This window comes from Rhamphochromis longiceps, linkage group LG1, assembly GCF_057381845.1.
Source record: "Rhamphochromis longiceps isolate RC_006_pf linkage group LG1, R_longiceps_female_GT1.1, whole genome shotgun sequence".
In the NCBI taxonomy this organism is placed as follows: domain Eukaryota; kingdom Metazoa; phylum Chordata; class Actinopteri; order Cichliformes; family Cichlidae; genus Rhamphochromis; species Rhamphochromis longiceps.
Genome location: NC_140557.1, coordinates 22,776,794 through 22,802,355, shown reverse-complemented (window position 1 = coordinate 22,802,355; position 25,562 = coordinate 22,776,794). Strand labels below are relative to the sequence as shown.

The window sequence follows — 25,562 nt, the reverse complement described above, 5'->3', positions numbered from 1 at the left end:
TCACTGCAGGTAGTCAACCCAGCTGATTCTGAGCGAGCGTGCATAGATACACAGTAGATTCTTTGCAGTATTCAGATAATTGCAGGCACTATGAAGAGCAGAAGAAAGGAAAAAATACAAATGATTCTTTACACAGTTAACAGCATATGTGATGACAGATGTGACTTTACAGTGTGCCACCAAAATCCCGTCATGATTTAGAGGTTAGTTATCTGAGAATTTCACAGTATTGTACCACAGAACCAGTGTACATATTAATGATTCGTTGTCCTTCCCATCGTCTTCAAAGGATTTAATTAGTAAGGTACAACAGAAAGATAGCACTCTAAACGCACAACCCTGCAATGCATTGGCTGACTCTAATTGCACCCATCATCAAAGAGGTCTAAAGCTTCAGCTCTTTATATTATATATAGTGCAGATAAAGTTAGTCCCAAGTGGCAACCTCTGTGGCCAAAGAAAAAATCTCCAGAGCCTCCCATTTATAAACTCCCTAACTCCTTCATTCAACACTAAGGGGGATGGATTATTTTATGAATATGATTTATTCCTTTATTGAAAGGTGCCCATCTTTTCTCTCTCTATGAAGACTCTTAATTTTAGACTGACTGTTGAAGAGAGAGTCAAAATCAACAGTAAACATCATATAAGAGGACAACTTGACGTGGACAGGGGACACTGGTTAATGATGGATGACATTCAAGTGACTACAATAACAAAGACTGTAATACACTGTTGAGTGTCAGGATGATACAGAGCTCTATTAATTTCCCTCCCTACAGGAGAACAGTGCTGTGCCAGGGAGGATGAATATTCTAGCAGATAATTAATAAATGATGAGGAAAGGCAGTGTTGAGAGGCTCACAACACTTTGAATTGCTCAAGTATTCTTACATCTTCCCCTCTTCACCCCTTCTTATGGTATGTCTTCAGTGATGTAGTCCCACAATGCTCCTCCTTCGCCTTCATCAGCACAAAATCTTTGCTCACTTTCTCCGTCGCCAGCTTGTATTTGTGAATATTTATCAAAGTATTCTTCTAAAACAACTTTAGACTCAATAGCGTGAGAGACGGTGCTAACAGGTTTAATCATCAACAGTAACGGCACTCAGTCAGTACAGCTGCTGAATTCAAAAACTCCACAGCGACAAGGTGGTAAATGAAGCAAAACTGCACTCTTCTTTATAGCTTTACCTTGCGATATAAAGAACCTTGAGGCGACATTTGTCTTGCCATATAAATAAAAATGAAAAAGCACAGTTGTGTAAGTCTGTGTGACAGTTTACTCTTTGTTTTTCAGTCAGCCGTAACCAAAAGACGTGTCAGCTATGGCTGTGTTATAGTTTGAAAATCAGTTAATGGCCTTAATTCATACAAATGCTGAGGCTGTTTAAAGTGTGCGAATCCTCTGTGTGAAACTAAACCCTTGTGTCTACATACAAACCAATTTGCTCCTCGTGGATCAGCTAACGGTTGGTTGCGAGAAGACACTGCAGGCTTCGGTTGCCTAGGCAAACCTCTAATGTATTTACCTCTCCCTCGTATGTAAATCAACGGTGTCTTTCACTCTCTCTTGGTGTCACTTCCTTCAATCGCCTCAAAGTCAAGAAAAGTTTTACTTGATTTGCACATTTGCAGCATTAAAATGAACAAAGGCTTTAAAACAATAGATCCAAGCTTCAAGATACATTTAACAATTAGTTAAAGACAACAAACCACCAGAATAACATTTCTTCACCCTCCTCTTTCTTTGTTATTCCTTCTTATTCCCTCCTCTACTCATTGTTTGTGTCTACACCACAACCTCAGTGGGCATCCAGGCAAGTTAAGGAGCTCCCGAGGGTTCATTGTTATGCTTTTCGGTTCAGTTCCCAGCTTAGAGTCCAAATGTAGCAGCACAAAGAAGGCTGCAATATTGGACATCCTATCATCTTTTTATTATTGCAGTGCACATTCTCCAAGTCTAAGCTGTCTCACCAATTTGGTAGGATGCTTCATGTGGCTCCATAAGAATTTCCTCCCACACTCCCCAGTATACCATTACAATATAATAACCTGCCAAGGCATAGTAAAGAAAACTTACTGATATCTTTAAGTAGGCAGAGCAGCTCTAGCATTTGGTTCAAAGGAGGACCTGGAACACAAAAGGAGAAAACTAAGCATCAAACTGACAAGCCACATGAAAGACACAATCCAGCGGGAACACTGAGCTTTGATTTCTTTCTCCTGTCAGGATGCACAGAGAATTAGGGGGGTGGTGATGATGTCAAGCAGGGGTTGTTGGGTCAGAGAGGTGATATACTGGAATGAGAATAAGGGCTCAAATTCACAGCAGAGGTTTTTGCAGTTGAATGAAAATAAGGCATCCAAAGATTTAGAGCCTCTTTCAATTTTTGCTATTTAGGGAAATCGGTTTAGGTCGAGATATAAACATTTTGAAAATATATAAATGTATATATATATATATATATATATATATATATATATATATATATATATATATATATATATATATATATATATATATATATATATATATACATGTGTGTGTGTGTGTGTGTGTGTGTGTGTGAAGGTTCCAAAAGGCTTGTATAAACATTTGTATATTTGTATATAAGCATCTCCACTGTGGTATAATCACAGCATCTGCTCTCGACACCGCACCTAAACTTCAGGAAATACAACAGGAGTGCAAATTTCAAACAAATATGTAACAAATTAAAACAAAATATGTACGGACAGTTTTTCAAGGTTTGACCTCGGGTGCTAACAATAAAGCTCAAGGTCAAATGCTTAGTATATTGTTGTGAAATTTGAAGACGATCCATACAAATTGTGGGTAATATAAAGCTTTTTTCAATTTTATTTATACAGGAGAAGATCAAGGAGCTTTATATTTCAAGGTAAAGAAAATCAATAGATTTAATTACACAACGAGATAGGAAAACTGTAAAGTAAAACTTATGCTGGTCTCAAGGCTTTAATTTTATTTAGCAAAAAGCTCAGAAAGCAAATAGAGCTATCAAACCAACGACTTTTCTCTACAGGCAGAGGTATGGATGTGGATACTGAATCAGCAACATTAGCTCAGCTGCAATTTCTCCCCAAATCAGCTGGGTTTTACCATCTGCTGCTAAGCTTAACCCACATGTCACATTTCGTGCTCACGGCCTGAGTCCTTCTTGTGACAACTTCAGGGTTGCTGTCCTCACTTAGCAGTTGGATCAGATCAACCGTAAAACACACCACACACGCACACACGCACACACACACACTGCTGGCATCAGTATAATGGCTCCTTCATGACAGTCAGTGGGGGATGTGCTGATAAAAGCAAGAGGGGTCAGAAAGAAGGTGGTCAAGCACTGGTGTGTGTAATATGTGATGAAGTCAGCAACGGCGGCACTTCTATGCCAAATAAAATAGAACAGTTCAAGAAACCAATGCAATAGGTACTGTTGAACAAGATGTACTAAAAATGCTTCAAAACAGCAGGTTTCAAACACTCTTAAGTCCTCACACAACATATCTTGTTGATCTCGCAAAAGTTGCACAGACAGAACGAAGACAGGAATAAATTACGCTTTTGAACTGCAAGTGAACACTTAGTGAGTCACTCTTCTAAAGAAACAAAGTTTAGCAGACACATGGGAGAAGAGATGAGCAATACCTGTGCGAAAGGCAGAAGACAAAGGAGCTACTAAAATAATGTGAGGAAAAACAGACACTGTTTATTCTGTGATTTGTTCTGAAATACAAAGGATACATTCGAGACAATTTTCTCATTATCTGTGGCAGCACACGCTTGTAATTTGTACTGTGCTCGTAATGAAATTGCTTTGACTTTCTAACTCTCTAAAGGTTTTTCACAAAATAAACCATGACATGCTTCGCCTAACCTTGACCAGGGTGAAACCCAAACTCAGTCTTAGTCCTCACATGGTATCAATCTCCACTATTTTTTGTGCCCACAACGACACAAATACATGCATGTTAGCAGTGAAAGTGTCTCTTCCTTTTTAGCACAGCTTACAATGGCTCCTCTCCTACTTGCATGCAGCCCTGAGGCTTGTTTTGGTCCCAAAAGTCCAACTCATACTGCAGCACACTGCAGTGTTAAAGACAAAACCCTCAGCAGATCACACTTCGGGCCAATCAGGGGAAGAAAAACAAACCTCCAATAGCAGACAAAACTCAAGTCAGCAGCAATCTAGGAACCTTGGACTAGTGTAATTCCCAGCACCATATTAACTTAGGCCAATGTGATCCAGTGCGGCAAGAGCACATGTTTTTCAGTTTCTTACATAAGCAATACTTTTCATAAATATTTGCCTCTCTTGTTTCTGCTTTTCTTAATTGCCTTATCAAAGCCATACAGCTCTAAGTACAAATTGATTTACTGTAAAGTAATAATTGTTTGTGAGCATTCAACCCAGAAATTAGAAGGGCAACTCTATGCACATGCACTCGTGACTGAATACTAAATACATATTTTAAGGGCATTTATTTTTTATGGTATTACAAGACACCTCCCCACCAGCTGCAAGTCTTGGAAATTACTGTAGATGGAAATTAGCCTACATAGCCACTCTTCAAAGGTAATGGTGGGCTTGTTTAGTGCAATTAAAAACGGTCATGCTTTGCCCTTATTCCAAGTTACTATTTAAGCAGTGTTATTTGTCTGTACTCAGTCTCAGCACTGCACTATGTAGAACAGCACTTGTTCAAACTCTTCAATGTAAGTAGTGGCTCACACTGTCAAAGGTTGGTAAAATAACCATGCAAATTCAGAGATTTGATTTCCGCTAGCTGAGCGTGACATCGGCTGGTGGTAATACAGAGCAATCAGGCTTAAACCTGTATGAGAAAAAAAACTGGAGGGAACAAACATGCCAACAGAAAATGTCAAGTTCCCTTTGTTTTGACAGCCGCGAACCTCTTAGTTTACCCAGAGACTTTGCTCTTCTTTCAGTTATTCACATGACAGTTTTACTTTTGACAGGAATGACAGACTGTTTGACAGCACAAAGAAGAAATTTCAAAACTGCATTTTGCCCAGAACTCTGACACAGTTAATATTCGTAGTAAGGCAGCAGCTACTAAAATGTAAAATGATTTGCTGTTGATTGAAGTCACTGCAAAAATTATTAATTAGGGCTAAAAGCAGTAGATAGCCAGTGAACCTCAATATTACTCATATGTTGTATGGGTGAACACAAGCAAATGCACATAAAAGCAAGCTGACAGCTTTACAGCATCCTTGAAGCCACACCCACACATCCACTCAGAGCTCATCTCCAGCAGGAAATCTACCCCACTGATCTCCATCCTCCCTTCCTCCTCTATCATGAAAGGTAAAAAACATACATTATGCTCACTCTGAAGCCTCGCATGGGCCTCTCCTTGGTTTTAGCATCCCATCAGCATACAGGTTTGCTCACACCACGCTTCCTTGACCTCCTTTTTCACAACAACAACTAAGCAATCCTTTCTGTCTTGCAGACCTAAGGCACCTAAAGATTGAACAGAGGGTGAACTGAGTGGGATTTAAAGGCAGAGCACAGATAAACAAGCTGTCCTGACCTGCAGCAATGTTTAGCAGTTAGTGCTAAGCCAAAGCAAATGCTTTATTCCACCGATTCTGTTTTATGCTGCCGTATAGAGGGTTTACCATCACAACAGCATAATGACAAAGCAGCGCTGTGAACACTGAGACAACAACTTGTGTTGTTGTTTTTAAATTCATTATCCATTCAGCTGAAACCCAGTTCTCTCATTAGTATTCCTCAGCTAACTCACGTCGACCGAGGCTGAGAGGTCAGCACAGGCAGCTCCGATTTCAGCGTGTAAGACCAAACACACATACTGTTTTTCTTTTTTTTTTGGCGTAAGTACAGAAGCTCTTTCATGACCTTTAAGTACCTCCTGAACCACAATCAGAAGGCACGGGAAATTCTCTGATGCAGTGCATCTGCAATTAGCTTTATCTAGTGTAATACACATTCAGGGTTTCTAGTTTGTGTGTCTACAGATGCATAGTCTTTTATAGAAACCCTGAACCTTTGCTTTTTATTTTATAGTGTTCAAAATTTAACAAAAAACACCTCATTGTAGAAAGCAGCAAACAGGAAACAGAATGGTTTAGTGAAAGCTAGTCACATATTCTGTCAGTCTGTCTGAATATTCTATTATTCCCTAAATGATCAACAGATTTTAAATGTGCAGTGTAGCAATGCAGCATTACTTACCTTTTATTCAGTTTCCCAGTGATGTGAGCATCATTTGCTTGAAGGTTGGTTCAGTGTGAGTACTCTCTAAAAGGGCGTGCACCTTTCAAGTCTGCAGTGCTACATTCAATGTGAGGCACCAATATTTTATTTTCAACTGACTTTCTGTTCTTTTTTAGCTGCTTATCTCCGAAAAAAATGAAATCTAATTTTGAATGCTCACAGTTTTCCAATATACAGTTCCCAGTTTCTTTCCTGCCACTGAGCACACCAGCGTGCATAAAGCACAAGCGATAACCGCAGATTATATCCATGACTGCAGTCCTCATTTAAACCAGATGTTTGTGTTTTGCATTGTCCTTTGATGATTGTGGATTATATAAAGCATCCAAATTAAACCTTCAGTGTACCGTAAAATGACAACAAAAGAATAAGCACAACAACATAATCGAGGCTCAGGAGTATTACTGAAATACTGACTGTCTTTTCGGCATCCTGGCACAGCTACACACACCCAGACTTGTTGACTCCTGTCCTGTTTTTCATTCAAATGTTATTCTAAAATGTTGCAGCGTGTCGTGGGAAAACAAAAGCTAAGGCAGTCATTCCCTACCAACAACAACAACAAAATTATTGATGAGCGTTATAGATTATAGATGGCTCAGAATGGGCCTGTTTTGAGAAACAAGCCTGTGTATGATGCATAAGTAGAAGAAAAAAACGCGACATAGGATTCTCAGGGGGATGATGAAATAACATAAAATATATGAAAATCCAAAGAATCTGGATTTATAATAAATCTGTCTTTAAAAAAAAAAAAGGCTTAGATGTTAATCACTGTACGTGTGATGATGTTCATGCAAATTTTCATTCAAGGCGAGATAAGGTACAGAGACACGCATATATACCCTGCAGTCATTATAGCAAGACGTTTGCTCTCCAGCGACATCTATTCAACTGATCCTTAATGCAAATATCTGCTAAGCCAATCAAACGGCTGCATTTAGACATGTAGACATGGCCAAGACAGCCTGCTGAAGTTCAATTTGTGCTTCGGAATGGTGAAGAAAGGTGATTTAAGCGACTTTGAGTGTGACACGGTTAATGGTGCCAGACGTGCTGGTCTGAATTTTCACAGATTGCTGTTCTACTGGGATTTTCCCATAGCCATCTGTAGGGTTTACAGAGAATGGTCCAAAAAAGAGAAAATATTCCGGGTGAAAATGCCTTGTTAATGCCAGAGGTCATGAGAAAGGGGACAGTAACTCAACATCATTACAACCAAGGTATGCAAAGGAGCATCTCCAAACACATCCAACCTTGAGTTAGGTGCGCTCAAGAGCAGAAAACCACTAATGCATCCTTCCTGCTATAACACGTAACCTATAACAAAACATCCAAAGAAACAGAATGGCACTGCAGAGATGCATCAAGGAGTGTGAGTCTGGTGTATATGCATTAGGGTCTGAGGTATATTGTCATGGACAAGGAAAGTATTTCAAATCTTTTTCAGAACATCATGACAAACTATACAGTTGAACATTCAAGACTTGAAGACATATTTTCAGTACAGTAAATCTACGATAACTCTGTGATGTTTGAGTCAAAATCTAAGTAAACCGATCATCAGGGTTAAGCACAACTGTCAACACTGAGTCAAGCTGGAGTTGCTGATCTCACTGAGAATAAACACGTCTTATGATCAGGTATGAAGGAAAAGAATCCTTTGTAAGTAAAGCTGCCAGCTCATCTGCGCCATTTTTATAAAAAGGTTTCAGAATTACATTGTTTTCGTCTCTCTCTCTCTTCCACTTTTTCATGCTTTTCTCCCAGAGCAAGCCTGACACTATAGATGAAACATCAATTTGGTTACGTTCCTTCAGCTTTATCACACAAACGATGAACAGTAATCTGTGCTGCCTATCAACAAACATGCGTGGCTATAGAAATAATGGCCCAGAGGCTAGCACTGTACTCCAATGCAATACAAAATCAGCCCGGCTCGCATTCATCATGCTTGAATAACAATACAAGGTTGCATTATGGAGAAAAATAAAAAACATTTACGTCTGCATCTTCTAGACAACATTGCTTTATGGAATAGCAGCTAAGAAAATCAATTTACTCAACGTGAACTTGCCTGCACATTGTAACAATGACAGCAGCAGGTGAGGCTCTCTGCACATCTAAATGCTAATGTCATGCTGCTCTTCAGACAATAGCGGTAGCTAATGAGCTGGCTTGGTGAATGCATCTAAAGTCTAACTGATGACATAAGTGACAGCATACTGAGGGACAGAGCTCTTTTTATGACTCACAACACAGCGGGACCAAATTTAAAATGGGTGCGCCAAGGTCACACTCTAGTTCTAATCACGGCCAAATGCTTATTATATTGTAACTCCTGGTTTTCTAATTACATCTTTTAATACCAATATTTCCACTTTTGTATGAACAAACTTGACTGTTTTTAGGAATAATTTAAATGCTCGATAAGAAGTACATGCAATTATGCATATCTCAAGCCATGTAAGTCCATACTCACTTATACTTTGGGCATGTAAGTGCATTCGCACTCAGGAACTACAGCTTCATGCAGTTCATTACAGTTAATTCTGCAATTTTCATTTAGGAGTTGAAGGACAATGTCATCAGTGGCCATGGAAATGTCAATTCTTGCTAGCTAGCCAAGACTTTCATCACACACTGACATTATATAACATCACTGTTGTGGTGTTTGGGGGTCGTGGTATGGACATTATTAACTGTAACTGTTATTTTCAATGCACCAGACTTAGTATTAGAAGTGGGATTGACAGGCTATGCTATATGGTCTGAAAATGCTGCAATAGGGATTTTTGGAATATGCACATTTGCGCAAAAAATTGAAATTCACATGTCACATAAGACAATTGTTTGCACGGATACTAACAACAGTGTCTGAACTGAAACAAGGGAAAAATACTAAAAATCAGTCCGAGCTAGTCAAATACTGATGCTGGGCTCGTCTCATCCTATTTTAACATAACAGTTCGACACAGGGCATTATTATGACAATTACACTGATATCCTGTTATTACGGATTTAGGAGGGAGGTGAGATTGTGAATGGCACAATCACATGACCAACCAGCATGAAGACAGGAGTTCTGAGTCTTTTTCATTTGAACTTACTTTGGTTTTCTTCTGTTTGGTTAGGTTTAGGTTCAAAATTATGTTGTTAGGCTTCGGCAAGGAAAACACAGGCATTCACCGTTTTTTACACAAGTTAAAAGGCAAACTTCAACCATCTGCAAAATACTGCAAATGTCTTTGGCTGGCACAGTTATGCATCCTGCAACCCCGGGAGGGTTTATTGCTATTGAAAAATAACTAAAAGGGGTATCCAGTACACGCAAGTACAATGCAAAGGCTTTAAGTCCTGAATAAGAGTCAGAATGATGACTTGGGATTATGAATGAGATGCAGAGACCTGCTGAGAGCCAGTGATGAGCAGCTTACAATGAATAAATGGAGCTCTGCTGAGTCAAAAAAGAAATTCATTACAATTTATTTTAAGGCTGTCAAGACAATATTCCTTATTGGGTTTCAACTGTATTAAAAAACCTTTTTGTAAGTATTCATTCCATTATTCACCGTGTGACAGCATTCACTACCAGAACAAGCTGCTTCTTAATTTTGGTCTACCTATGCTCTCATGTTTTTAATGTTTCTGAAGGCACCTTCTTCAGTCTGGCCCAGATGATCTTATCACAGAAGAAGCCCCGATCTCTGAAATAACTCTACATGGGAAGACAGTGACATATTTCATTATCAAATTGTAGCTACAGGTTATGAACATTAAGTTAATAAACCTGCCAGTCAAAACTGTAGTCTATTTTCAGACAGTAATTACAGATCTCAGCTGTAACTTTGAATCGTGTTAAATGCTTTTAATCACCCACAAACGTTCAAATTAGGGCTGTGCGATATGACCAAAATCTCATATCCCAATATAAGAATTCTATCGTCTCGATAACGATATAAATCACAGAAATGTAACATTTTCTGTAAATTCTGTGAATCCCGGGCAGCTCGACTTGCGGGAAGTGTTTCCAGCTGCGCGTCGTGTAGCTGGAGTCAAGTGTTTTAACCGATGCATGAAACTATACATTTTTAGACATAAGTTGTAAAGGCCGCCGTTTTCTTTGTGAGTATTTATTACACGCCTGAAGTAGTTAGCCTGTTCTAACGTTTGAGTTTATTTTTTAACACCTGGGCCCTATTTCAGGAAGCCGGTTTAGTGCAAACTCTGAGTAAGTATACCCTGAGTTAACGAAAACTCTGGGTTTTCGGTTTCACAAAGCGAGTTTAGATTAATACTGAGTGAGTTACTATGACGACACACTCCGTGAAGCTAACCTGCCCCCTAGCAGGTTTACTTCAACTAACCCTGACCTTCTCCGCCTCTTTGTCGGAAACCTGACTGTAGGAAGTGTCAGACATGGCGTGCCCCTTCCTTGAAGAGCCAGTAGATGTTGAAGCCCAAATTCTCCGCAGAGCTCTCCGCCGGGAGAGAGTGATCAGAGCGCATTCGGACATTTTATCATTTCCTGATGATTTCCTGTGTGTACGTTACCGTTTTTCAGCACAATCTATAATTTATTTGAATAACATCCTCAGGCCTAATATTGCTCATGTGACACATCGCGGACATTCTCTCAGTTCTGTACATATTACTTGTATTGCACTTCAGTTTTTTGCAAACGGGAGCTTTCTGTATAATATTGGTGACGCTGAGCACGTTTCCAAGGCTACCGTCTGTCGGGCAGTCAGGAATGTTACAGTTGCACTGAAACGTCTCCTGTACTCGTTTGTGGTGTTCCCCGGTCATAGACCCACAAGATTTATCAAGGAGGGATGCCACAAAATTGCAGGTATCAGGATGAACGAAACTTAATTCATGATGTGGTGATATTTGAACTACTACTTAAATTTTACATTTATGTTCACGGTTCCCAGGCGTGATTGGCTGTACAGATGGCACTCACATTCCAATCATTGCTCCTTCAGTAAATGAAGGAGACTATGTGAACAGGAAGTCTTTCCACAGCATCAATGTACAGGTACATAGTTCCCTGTAGCATTTCAAACTAACAAATTATTTCATTATAGTAATGGATGCTAATTTGTGTTCTCTGCACTGTGAAGATCATATGTGATGCTGCCAACATTATCACAAATGTGGAAGCCAACTGCTCAGCCTCTGTGAGTGGTGGTGGTGGAGGACCCCCACCTGTTTTTCGGGCCTCCGCTTTTTTTTCTGTTGGCTATAACGGGTCACATTTGAGCATACAGAGTAAGCAAATATGTACTTGTAATGTGCTCAGATAATTTCAATAAGTGCTTACAGAGGGGAAATTAATGTAGCCTCTAACTGCAATTGATTTACATCAGACAAACAGACCAAGCACTATGGCTCATAATACAATTACACCTTACCTGTTTGGACTATATTTTTATATTTCATTTTTACTTGCTGCCAGGAACGTTTGGGGCCGGTTGGGTTGCACCTGCTCTCAAATCACATCACAAAATCAAATGTATAAAATAAAAAATAAAATAAAATAAAATAACGTGTTAAATGGGTGGAAATCCCTAGATCAATGTTTAAATTAACACTCACGCATTGACTCTGTCGGCTATGTTTTGCCATGCATGCTCCCTTTCTTTTGCAGCTGAGCATATGCTGCCATCAGAATTTCGGCCTCAAGCGCTGTAAAATACATTGACCGCGTCTTCTTTCCGACGGCATCCCAGGTCGTATCCTAAGAGACTGCGCATACCAGCTAGCTCCTGTGTTCACTGAGATATTCAACATCTCTTTATCTCAGTCGGTGATCCCCACATGCTTCAAAGAGTCCATCATTGTTCCTGTCCCGAAGAAACCCCACCCTGCTTCTCTCAATGACTATCGCCCTGTAGCCCTCACCTCAGTAGTGATGAAGTGCTTTGAACGCCTGGTCAGAGACTTCATCATTTCTTCACTACCAGACACACTGGACCCACTACAGTTCGCTTACCGTCCAAATCGTTCCACAGACGATGCCATCTCTCATCTCCTCCACACATCACTCACTCACTTGGACACTAGAAGGGGGAATTATGTTAAAATGCTCTTCATAGACTACAGCTCGTCATCAACGTCATCAACGAGTGCCCAGTGGAGAGAGTGGACAGCTTCAAATACCTCGGAGTTCACATCACGCAGGACCTGTCATGGTCCTGTCACATCAACACCGTGGTGAAAAAGGCCCGACAGCGTCTCTACCACCTCAGACGCTTGAGAGACTTCCAACTGCCCTCCAAGGTGCTCAGGAACTTTTACTCGTGCACCATAGAGAGCATCCTGGCGGGAAACATCTTAACCTGGTTCGGGAACAGCACCATGCAGGACAGACGAGCTCTACAGAGGGTTGTGCGGTCAGCTGAGCGCACCATCCGCTCCGAGCTCCCTGACCTGCACTCAATCTACAGCAGGCGGTGCTGGACCAAGGCCAGGAAGATCGTGAAGGACCTCAGCCATCCCAACAACAGACTGTTCTCTCTGTTGAGGTCAGGAAAGCGATTCCGCTCCCTGAAGACCAACTCAGAGAGACTGAGGAGGAGCTTCTTCCCGCAGGCGATACGGTCTCTCAATCACACCACCACACAGTACTGACCCACACATACAGTTCTTACACACACACTGGACTTTCTGGACTTTGGTTTTGCACAACACTGGTCACTATATTCTTCATTTCCGGTTAATACTTGTACAGCTGCTGTTATTGTGTATATATTTATTTATATTTAGATTCCTTCATACATTCTTATATAGTTCTATATTGTGTATTGTGTATTTTGTTGTACAGTTATTTTATTTTCAACTTTAATTTATATATTTATCTTTATCTTATTCTTCCCAGTTAAATTTACCCTTCATTCTAATTTGTGTTGTACAGTTATTTCATTTTTAACCTTAATTTATATTCTATTCCTTACTAGTTAAATTTACCCTTTTTAATTTTTCATATTTATTTCCTATCTTATTCATAGCCTTTTCCTTTTTTGTTTTCTTTAGGTCACGAGCAGTTGTCCAAGCATTTCACTACATATCGTACTGTGTATGACTGTGTACGTGACAAATAAAAATTTGAATTTGAATTTGAATTTCCCTCCGTCTCCATGGTGACTCGCTTAATCTGTGCTCCACTAATCAGGGCTTTATGTATCCTCGTGCGCGCGCTTAACTTGGGGTTAAAGCAACTCCGCGTTGATTGAACTAATTGTTATCAGCCTTTCTGAAACCGAATATTCCGAGTTGGACAGTTCGGGGTTACTCAACCCTGAGTATCGTTTTTCACTCTGAGTTTTCTAAACCGGCTTCCTGAAATAGGGCCCTGGCGGCTCTTTTTTACTTCTCATCCGTAAATAATCTGCTCTTTCACGTGATTCAGTTTATTTTGAAAAGTCTCAACAGGATCTTGAGCTTTATTGTGAAAGGTTTATGTGGAACATAAACAAGCGGACACGCGATGCTGTTACCGTCGTTGTTGCTAACCACAACGCAAAAAAAACGGGCGCTTTTCCGTCTGTAGTGTGGTTATATAAAATATAAGAGAAAGAGAGAACTTTAAGAAATTAATATAGCCGCTACAATGACCATCAAAACGATGAAAAAATAAACAGTTTAGTTTGCGACACCACGAAACAAACGATAGCGTAAAATGAAACAATAGATGTTTTTATATCGTCATCCGATATATATCGTTATATCGAACAGCCCTAGTTTAAATCTGTTTTTGGAAAGAGTCATTGCAAGCTATCACAAATGTTTGACTGTAGTTTTTGATGCCAAGGGCAAAACATACAATTATTAGGTTTGGAGGTCATTCAATTACTTTAGGGCCATGGAAAATTTGGACAGGTTTGTACGCATCAGACATGGACTTTACATAACATCTCACTGGGGAAATTCATTTGTTACAGTAGCACAAGGGGCAGAAAGAAAATAGTGAAAACACCTAAAAATACTAAAATGCACAGAAAAGAAGCAGAGCTTCTACAACAACCTTTGTGGTTCTCCATAACCTCCTCTTATGATAAACTCTGGCATGTGTGTGATACACAGAACAGATTTTACTCACTGTTTTTTGTGAGTCTTTTGTAAAACGTGAAGACCTGCTGCTCTGAAGCCTTTGAATGTTTCTTTTATTTAATGAGCAGTAGTTTTCACCCTGCAATAATGCTGCTTGGTAACTTCATGACAAGTTGGAAAGGAACATACAGTATGTAAAACATTATTTTAGCATGTATTACAAAATACTGACAGGAAGAGTTTCTCATCCCTTAATAAATGAAATCATCATTTCATTTTTATTTGATAATCTGAAACAACCTAAGAAATCTAGACGAGGGCAAACACATTTTACTTTACTGTACATTCAGCAGATGTTTAAGTTGCCCTGACCTCAATTACAGAGGACAGTTTGAATTCAGGCAGATCCAGTTGACGAATACGACGGTTTCAATGCTGCTCCTTTCCCCGTCTCTCTCACTTCCTCCCTCCCCGAGCGCCGCCTCAGAGCCATTCTTTATTGCCACCCATGATTAATGCAGCTATGAATGGGTTTCTCTTTCACCCGAGCACTGTGGGAGAACAGCTTCTTTCGTTCTTTCTCTCTTTCTTCCTTTGCCATTTTGCTTTCTTCCCAATGTGACCTGATTTAGTCACAGAGTGTGAAACTGATTTGGACTCATTTGCATGCTAATTCCATAAAGAGAGGTGAAATGATGTGTAAGTATCACCTCGCTGATTCTAGGAGACACCGTCGCATTTGGAAGACATAATATGCAGTATAAACTCGATAATTCACAGACTCATTGTTCAGAAATCCAACCAGGGAACAGCACGAAGGGACACACTTTTAAGTGCTATACAACATTTTCACAGGTACGTGCAGAAAGAGGTAAAATGCTTGCACTGCTGTGTAAAATGCCCTTTTTAATGTTGGTATTACTGCATTGTGTTTGTTTTTTCCACGAAGTTCATGCTTTCATATACACATTATGTCTTGAAAGTCAAGGTTTTCTTCTAATAAGCTCATTAAAAGGTTTGAATTAATTATATGTTTGTGTGTTTAATTTAATTCTAATCCATGAATATGTGGCCAGTAATTCTGTCTGGAGCCAGTCTCCCAGTTTAGTTCAGCATCCTCCCCTTCATCCTCCCATCAATATCTTTTCATTGTATTTTTATTAAAAGAATGTAATAAATTAATTACTACACTGAAGATGCCTCGATTAGATAATATACCTGTGTAGCAGACGCCACTTGTCTGCTTTGAAGAGCTCCAGACAATATGCTCTTGCTCTTCACACCTGATTCAGCATGGTGTCATTTTGAAAACACAGGAGCGTGTAAACACTTCCTTCTGGCCTGAAACATTTCTCGCCAACTTTCATGCCTCAACTCGTCCGTCAGTGCTTTGAAATTGATTACTTGAAAGTGCTGGCCACTAATGCACTGAAGGAGGTGAAGAAAAGTTTCACGCAATCAGGAGACTCTGGTTTTCGCAAACGAACAAGAGGAACACGAAAGAAGCCTGTTGTTGACGAGAAGGATAACATCTAGAGCCAACAGCTGACATATGTTGGTTATTTTCTTCATCTTTTCCTTTGTCTACACTGAACAAAAATATAAACGCAACACTTTTGTTTTTGCTCCCATTCCCCATGGGATGGACGTAGAGACCTAAAATTCATTCCAGATACACAATATAACCATCCCTCCCAAACAGTGGTCACAAATCAGTCCAAATGTGTGGTAGTGGGCACATCTGCTATATTGAGATAATCCATCCCACCTCACAGGTGTGCCACATCAGGATGCTGATCTGACATCAGGAGTAGTGCACAGGTGTACCTCAGACTGCCCACAACAAAAGGCCACCCTGGAATGTGCAGTTTTGTCTCACAGCAAAATGCCACAGATGCCACAAGCAATGAGGGAGCGTGCAATTGGCATGCTGACAGCAGGAATGTCAACCAGATCTGTCGCCCGTGCATTGAATGTTCATTTCTCAACCATAAGCCGTCTCCACAGGCGTTTCAGAGAATATGGCAGCACATCCAACCGGCCTCACAACCGCAGACCTCGTGTAACCACACCAGCCCAGGACCTCCACATCCAGCAGGTTCACCTCCAAGATCGTCTGAGACCAGCCACCCAGACAGCTGCTGGAACAATTGGTTTGCACAACCAAACAATTTCTGCACAAACTGTCAGAAACCGTCTCAGGGACGCTCAACTGCATGCCCGTCGTCCTCATCGGGGTCTTGACCTGACTCCAGCTCGTCGCCGTAACAGACTTGTGTGGGCAAATGCTCACATTCGATGGCGTCTGGCACGTTGGAGAGGTGTGCGCTTCACGGATGAATCATGGTTCACATTGTTCAGGGCAGATGGCAGCTGAGAATGTCCCAGTTCTTGCATGGCCAGCATACTCACCGGACATGTCACCCATTGAGCATGTTCGGGATGTGCTTGACCGGCGTATACGACAGCGTGTACCAGTTCCCACGACTATCCAACAACCTCGCACAGCCATTGAAGTGGAGTGGACCAACATTCCACAGGCCACAATTGACAATCTGATAGACTCCATGCGACGATGTGTTGCACTGCATGAGGCAAATGGTGGTCACACCAGATACTGACCGGTTCTGGGTCCCCAGACCCCCAATAGCGCAAAAAACTGCACATTCCAGGGTGGCCTTTTGTTGTGGGCAGTCTGAGGTACACCTGTGCACTACTCATGATGTCAGATCAGCATCCTGATGTGGCACACCTGTGAGGTGGGATGGATTATCTCAATATAGCAGATGTGCCCACTACCACACATTTGGACTGATTTGTGACCACTGTTTGGGAGGGATGGTTATATTGTGTATCTGGAATGAATTTTAGGTCTCTACGTCCATCCCATGGGGAATGGGAGCAAAAACAAAAGTGTTGCGTTTATATTTTTGTTCAGTGTATAAATACAAACTGCGGTAAACTTTGCATGCTATCTATATACCAACCGAAGCATCACAGAGCTGCTGAGATTCAAACAACAGTTCAAAGATAAGCTTATACTTTAAGAACTGTCACAAACTATGAAACAAACATCCTCCTGACTGATCCACTGAACATGACCTGGATTTATCCGTGCTCCTTCACCTGTTAGAGCAATAACACTAAGTCTGACCCCTAAGTCAAAAGCTGGCAGATAATCAAGAGAAATGCTTGGTTAAGTCACTTCAGACTACCATAATGGCTGCATTGATGATAACATTGGCTCTAAAATCAAAGACGACCGGACTTTAAAAAATGCATTTAACAGGGGAAGACACAGACCACACTTTCAAGGAAAAACTGAAATTCAATGAGACACGGCTGTCCAAACAAATGAAGTAACACTGATACGGCTGTCGTATTCATGGGCGTAATCAAGAGCTGGACAACAGCGCCTGACCTGACTCGACCTAAGTCCTTCAGGATATTCATGGTTCATTCAGAGACATCTGACTGTAGATGTTAAACAGCCTGGCATTTTATATGGTTAAGACAGAGAGAAATATCTTTCACCAGCTTCATGATTTGGAATCACGTAAGCTTGAAAACAGGATAAATATGTTGTGCCATTATGATTTTTATTTTTAAAAATGGACAACTTTGTAATGATTGTCAAATTGAATATGTCATGAGGCTATCTTGGGAGCAGTATTCTCATCATTGTGTTATGGTGAGTCACATCTTGTCTCCTCTGAGTTTTGATGCTGTAATCAAGCCCACAAATGAACCAGAAAACCATTTCTGGTTGTGACAAACACTGAATTTTGATTAGGCTACAAACTTAAAAAAAAAAGAAGAAAAAACAGCTGGCGTAAGCTGAAAAGCACAAGATTAAAGTCTTTGCTGCGCATCCAGAGCAGCCAGTGAAGCTGTGCAGGGAAAATGATGAACACTATACTATTGCTGGATGCTACTTTTTCATATTACCTTTAGGAAGCACAGCCGGTAGGAAGAGAAAGGTGCAGCATATTTTAAATTACTACATGTAGATGTCCTTCTGTCAGCTGTAATTTTCAAAATGTTTTTCTTCATATTGACTATTTTGGCTGGCTGCAACAATTTGTTCTGTATTTTAATCTAATTTAAGCCCCATATGGTAGACTGCCAAACCAAACAACATTGCATTTAAAACGCACATACCTCTACCAAGGATGCACTCTCCTCTAAATATGTTTTAACAGCTTAAATGTTTAGACTTATTTTTAATCTCCATCCAAATCTAAATCTGAGTGAGTGAAGACTGAGCAATGATGAGCAATCCCACTGACGTCTGGTGGGGGGGAGCCAATCAGTCCTGACAAAAATTCACAAAATGAGCACGACCTTTTAACACTGAAACGTTTAATGATGCTGCGTAATGAGTTCAAATTACATGCTAGAAACCATGAAAATCATCAGGCATTTGTTATGCAGTACACAAATACTCTGGTTCACATGAGATAGCAGGATAATAAAAGTTAAGCTAAGCTTGCTCAAAAGATGACTTTTTGTTGTTTTTTAAGATATTACTTTGGATTTTAGTTGCTTTTTCTTTCAATTACGGCACCAAAACTAATTTAACAAAATCAGCAGAGGTTTACACAGTCCACCCTTTGAAACTGTGTGAATAGCTGCCACCACTGCATTAAGTGTTATTAAGAAATCATGTTAAGAAGAAAAAAAAGCAGTCAGACTCTGGCTGCTCATTTTGATTCATATATGTTTTGTCCCTGTGTTGCACAGCTCTTCGCTTGTGAAGCTGAGAAGAAACGAGACTGACTCTAGCGATGATGCCATCTGGATATAAACCCTCCATAGATGGTGAATAATTGAACAACTCATACCGACAGGAGAATACGACAGCAGAGCAGTGATCTCAAAAGCTTTCAATGATCAGACTGCTTTCTGCCACTAGGCGCTTCTCAGTCAATACCAAAAGATTCAATTTGACAGTGTTTGTGAAGTAGTGTGGGATCATGGGAGTTTTGTTACATCGCTAATGTAATGATAACTGCTTGCTTAACATTAAACAGGTGGACCCATGACATTGAGGTGGACTACACATACAGCCACGTTGTGAAGTCAAGCAAAAAGTAGCCTAGTAGTGATATCCATGTCCAAATAATCACACTAAAATGAACTACATGTGCATTTATGAATGCTGTAGTAACATTATTACCATGGTTGTCTATAGGTGCTAAAGGGGAAATGACTGCATTGACAGACAACCAAAAATTAAATGTCCCTTACACTGAAATAAACACATTTCTCTGGGTTTGTACAATATTGAAGGCATTTCATATTGTAAATATATATATAATTTATCAGATTGTGCAAAAGCCAACCCGAATTACTTAATGTTTTGCTAGCAAAGTTTGTGCAGTGACTTCCTGAAAATGTGCAAATGCTCATGGAAATACAGTATATAAGGCAAATATCTACAACTCTAAGAAGGTTGTAAGTCAATGTTTGGTGTGATCACCTTTATTCTTCAACACAGTCAGAACTCTCTTAGGCAAGCTTTCTTGTAATTTCTTTAAGCAGTCTTCAGGAATAGTTCTCCAGTCTTCTTTAAAGACACTCAAAACTCTTTTTTTGACAAAACCTCCACCACTGGCTAACAGAGCCATGACAGATTCCCACCATGTTTTAATAGTGGCTGTAGACATTCACTGTTATACCTCATTCCTGACCTCCTCTGTAGATATTGACGGCAATTTGAGCCAAATACTTCAAATTTAGATGCAACACTCCATCAGACTTGTTACTGCTGATTTTCAGTCCAGTTCTTGAGTAATTCTTGAGTAAAGGTTAATTCTAACCTTCCACCGAGACCATTTCTGATGAGTCTTCAGTGAACAGCAGATGGATCAACTGTTTCTTAAGACTTTCAGATACTGTCCTACTGGCTATATTGTTTTCAGGCATGATAATTTTCTTCTTTTGTCCTCCACCTCTCCAGTTTCCTCAATTTTTTCAAGGACACATTGCACACCATGCCTAGACATGCTATATTTTCATCTATTAGCTCTCTGGGAATCACCTTGTTAGGTCCAAGGACTGAAGTGAAAATGAGTGAAAAAGCAGCCAATGTCCAAAGCAAAACTTTGACAGTTCTTCAGAAGCCTGGAAAAGTATTATTTAATGCCACTTAACAAAATTACCGAAAAATTTCCAGAAAGTCTGACACCTTGGAAGCAAAATATACAGAAGTAAGAGGTGACTGGAGACAGGCTTGGATATCTACCGACAGTACTGAGAGAGTCAGTATTGCTGCAAAATATCAGATGTTGTAGTCCAAAACCTGGCTTGGAGACAGACTGGTGACCAGGCTATGTTTTACAGGTAGGATAGGCTCCAGCCTAACTATGACCCAAAATTAGACAAGCAGTTAAGTAAATGGATGCAATGATTGTAGTGCAAACCAAAAATTGAATAAATTATGCATTGATATAAACAGGTAAGAGATTCATGTCTTTGGTTTGTTTCTCTGTTTGAACGGAAGTCATATTAATTTAAATTCATTTTAAAGGGGATTACGGAAACAAGCTCTGAGCTGGAAATTATATCTCACTTATTAGTAGTTTCTCAGCACCTGTTTGCTAGTTAACATACAGACACATTGTGGTTTGTAGATTGTCTGCTTCATGCTAAATTCTGTGTAGGAACCTCCAAAAGTTGATTCTGTTCATCTGGACGTAGCGTTTTGTGGGAGAAACGTTTCGTCACTCATCCAAGTGACTTCTTCAGTCTCAGCTGACTGCAGGTTTCCCCAAGCTTATAAACAGTACATTTGCATAATGACTGAAACCAGCCCACTGAAGGAACAATGGGCTGGGAGGTCAGTTCCTTAATCATAATTATGCAAATTCTCATGACCATTGATCAACAACCACTGACCAAAACCCACTGATCAAAGACCACTGATCAATGGCCATGAGTACCATTCACAGAGAGTTGGGGAATGGCTGCAATCACAGCATTGTAAGATGGTGAAAGATGTACCCTTAGGCCCCCTCCTCGATTCAGAGATGGGCTTTCCCTTTTCACGTAAATGGCCTCCTTGACTCCACGCTCAAACCAGCGTTCCTCCCTGTCCAGGATGTGCACATCCTCATCATTGAAAGAGTGTCCACTGGCCTGTAGGTGTGAACAGACTGCAGAGTCCTGGCCTGACAAGGTGGCTCTTCTGTGTTGTGCCATCCGCTTCGCCAGACAGAGGTTGTTTGGTTCCCCCAATGTATAAATCCTGGCAATCCTCCTGGCACTTAACAGCGTACACTATGTTACTCTGTTTGTGTCGGGGACCCGATCCTTGGGGTGGACCAATTTTTGGCGCAGCGTGTTTTGGGGTTTAAAAGCCACAGAGACCCGGTGTTTAGAAAAAATGCATCTCAACTGTTGCGATACTCCTGACACCTATGGGATCACTACAGGTTTTCGCTTGGGCAGCGGTTGTCCTGCTGGAGCTTTCTTTAGGTGCCTTTCCCGCTTTGACAAAAGTCCAGCTGGGATAGCCACATTTACTCAGGGCCTTCTTGATGTGCTGTTCTCTGCCTCCCTGTCAGAGGGGATGGTGTTCGCTCTGTGTTGTAAGCTTGGGGAAACCTGCAGTCAGCTGAGACTGAAGAAGTCACTTGGATGAGTGACGAAACGTTTCTCCCACAAAACGCTACGTCCAGATGAACAGAATCAACTTTTGGAGATTTACTTTCCTGGATGATTGAGAATGCATCAAGACGTTCTGTGTAGGAAATTTGCTTCCTCTAATTTTTCACCCAATGTAACAACACTACAGCACCAGACTGTAGAGAAAGCCCATCATAAGTCATGATTTCATTTTAATGGCACGTGAAAATGAACAGATACTGTATATTGATCTTGGAATGTTTCGCTCAAGGGCACGATAGTCTTTTATTGTATCTTCAGTTATGCAAACATTATGAACAGATTACAAACTGTAAACATTTTGCATATGAAATCCACAGCTTACAGACCAAATCTTTTAAGAAGATATTGCTCATGATATCATGTAATGGATATTGAAATTCCCCTATGGCACAGCTATCCACAATGCTAAGACAGAGTCATTTATGCCGTTGCATGTTAAAACTGAGCAGCTTATTCATGATTTAATCACAGATTTCCAAATACTAATTATCTTTTATTATTTCCGCTGCAGGGCTAGAGGTTGTTGCCCTCTTCTGGCTTTCCCCCAGCGTCCAATCTGGTATCCTGCGACTGCAGCCTTGAACAAGATCCCAACAGGCTGCAGAAAAGGTGACTGTCCTTCACTGCAGGTGCTACACAGAAAACGATCCCCGCCCTGAGACAAAGCAGGGGTGGTGGTGGAAGAGCCACGCACAGGAGGATGTTATAGAGAAAGCACGGCCCTGAAGGAAAAGGTGGAAGGTGATTGGTGAGGGGTCGGCTTGTAGGAGGGGGTGATAATGATAAAAACCTGACATTTCTACTCTAAACACGCCAGCGAGTTCACATGCTGTGCACATCCTTATGAGTATCTGTCATGGCTCTCCAGGGGCCCTTTACTTCCTTTAATAGCCATACATTACTCTCCTCTCTCTGCACTCATCCTCCACAGTCCTGTTCACCACCCTCTTCCTGAGCTGAACACAGCCATTGTTCTTCTCTTTCCGTCTGTTGCACACTCCCATCTTTAACCTCTTGTACCAGTTTTATACATTTCTCCTCATTTTTTCCTCTACCTGCACACTAACAGATTGCAAAGATTAGTAAATCAGTTATAAAGCGTTTAGCTTTTTTGGCAACGGGTGATATGTGGCTGCAGGATTGCTTTTTTATAATCATGGGTAAGATGCTGAAAATGTATCTATATAATGTCAGTGACCTACTATCCAAACGCTTTCGTTGTATGTTTGTAGATTGTGAACATAATCTTATCATGGCCTGTTTCACAGATCAAACGACGCCACCTGATCATACCACAGAGATTCACTATAAAATACTGAATGGCTGTATCACTGCAAATCCTTTAAGGCTTATGTAACTCGTAATAACATTACGGAGCTTAAAATCTATCCGACCGTGGGTCAGCATCGACATTGCCGCTGCTGCTGTCAGGGAAGTCAACAAAACAAGAGTTGTACTATAAACAGCTAAAAAGGGGGATGCCATACAAGTGGATGATGGCTACACTGAAACTCATAGATGCTGCGTGATACAAAGCAGAGCCTGTGAGCCTGTCCCCTGCTCCCTCTGAACACAATGAACAGGCAGACACAATGCTGTCAGCATCTGCCCTCACCAGCATCTGTGGCTGGAACTGCATGATACACAAATCTAATATTAAACACAGGCTTCAGATACATTCAAGTTTGCTTAACTTGATTTCAAGTAAAGGGATATAACAGTATAAGTGGTGGGGACTAATGCACCTTACTTGTTTTTAACTTTACTTCCTTAACCTAATATCTCATTCAATTACATGCCATTTCCCCACACGGCACGTGTGGGGAAATGGCATGGATGGGGTATATTTATAAGAAAATGGGCACATATCATGGAAAACGGGCCATTTCCACAAAGAGAACTGCACACGCCTGAGGTTTCCACCCCCTTAAATAAAACGATGCTGGAAAAGATCTGTGCCCATTAAGGACATCCAAATTTAATGACCTTCCTCGTCTCGTGAGAAACTAAAGGCCTATTTGCAATATAAGTACAATCAATAATTTTAGGCGTAGACTCGGCTGCGCATGGATGAATCACCGAGAATTGTAGCAGCAGGTCTCAGCAGACCTACTCCGAGCTTCTTTTTTTTTCTTTTTAACTGAGCTGTCCGTGAGAACAAGCACTCTGAATCATAAACTTCGGCAGCAAGAAACGATTTCGGTCAAAGCTCAGCGCCCCGTTGTTAACACTGATGCTAAAGGCAGATCCACGGGCTAGGGCGATCAGCATCCATGCACCCTGTCCCCCCTCCCCGATGCCTGGGAGGAAGGCGTAGAGGTTGTAACCGTTACCGGGGATCAACCGTGCTTGTATCTTTTCTTAATAAAAACAAAACAAAACACATCCTACCTGGAAAATGTCATATGCTGCTCAAGTCACCTCGTGTTGAGATTTGCGAGAGATGGAGCTGGCTGGTCGCGCATCACTCGGTGTGCGTGCGTGTGTGCGTTTGTGTGTGTATCACCGACAGAAAGCGTACGGAGTACAGCGGCTGGCAGCGGAACCCCGGAACGAGCATAACGCAAAGCGAGCCCTCTGCGGTTGTCTGGTCGGCACAAAAAAAAGAAAAGAAAAGATAGAAACACTCACACAAGAGCCAGCTACCCCACCCGAGCGGCAGTTCGAACTACACCGTCACTGTTACATTACAAAGAGGGCTTAGGTGGTGTAGCTCACAGTGTATAACCGCTGAAAACAGGAAATCGAGCGTCCACATCCCGACAAACTAATGTGGGACAAACATAGTATTTGCGTGGGGCAAAGTGGGACAGTTAAAAGAACTGTGAGATAGTCAAAAACATCTAAATGCAAGGTCAAATAATTAGCCCACCTAGGTGCTCATGTCCCCCAATGCCTAGTATGTTGTTATGAAGTTTGAACATGATCCATAAAAAATGTGGGTAATATAACGTTTTTACTGATTCTCACTTTTAGTGTGACCTTGAGCCAATTTTTAACAAAATTAAATTAGCTCTAGCTTATTGGTATCTGTCACCACACAAAATGTGAAGATACTATCTTGAAAACTGTGGATGCTAGACTGCTAACAAATAGACAATCAATCAATCAATCAATCAATCAATCAATCAATCAATCAATCAATCAATCAAACTTTGACCTTTTAATAAATTGAGTTTCTGATAATAACTCGATAATAACTCAAAGCTCTGTTTCCAGAAGGTGCTATAGATAAAACCTCTAAACAATGTTACTACTGAAAGGTGATTCATTTTTGAACTCTTTTAATGGCACAGGAACATGAATGGTTTGTTAGTGTATACAGAAAGACCATATGCAAAAATATTGTTGAAAAATAATACAACCCTGTATGTAAAAGTTGGTTCACTGTGTGAGATACGTAAAAACAGAATGCAATACTTTGCAAAATGTCTAAATCCTTTATTTTTTTTATAATGGTTAAAAGACAGCATAAGAAATGTTGACACTGATCAGTAAACCACTGCATGTCATTTGAAAAGCTTAAACTGAGAACAAAAACATATT

At 40.7% G+C, this 25,562-nt stretch overlaps 1 protein-coding gene across 3 annotated transcripts in view; it reads right to left on the bottom strand.

The window, feature by feature from the left end:
- apba2b (amyloid beta (A4) precursor protein-binding, family A, member 2b) overlaps positions 1-24,547 on the bottom strand; it is a 79,692-nt gene extending 55,145 nt beyond the window's left edge. For 2 of the 3 annotated variants that reach the window (XM_085402678.1, XM_085402681.1), the window contains exons 1-2: positions 24,408-24,541; positions 2,084-2,134 (exon numbers count right to left, since the gene is read on the bottom strand). The gene's annotated coding sequence lies outside the window, so the exon portion shown is untranslated. Of the gene's footprint in view, positions 1-2,083; positions 2,135-24,407 lie in introns of all 3 variants that reach the window. The other variant, XM_085402680.1, reaches the window with a different exon arrangement.
- Between the last annotated feature and the right edge of the window lie 1,015 nt (positions 24,548-25,562).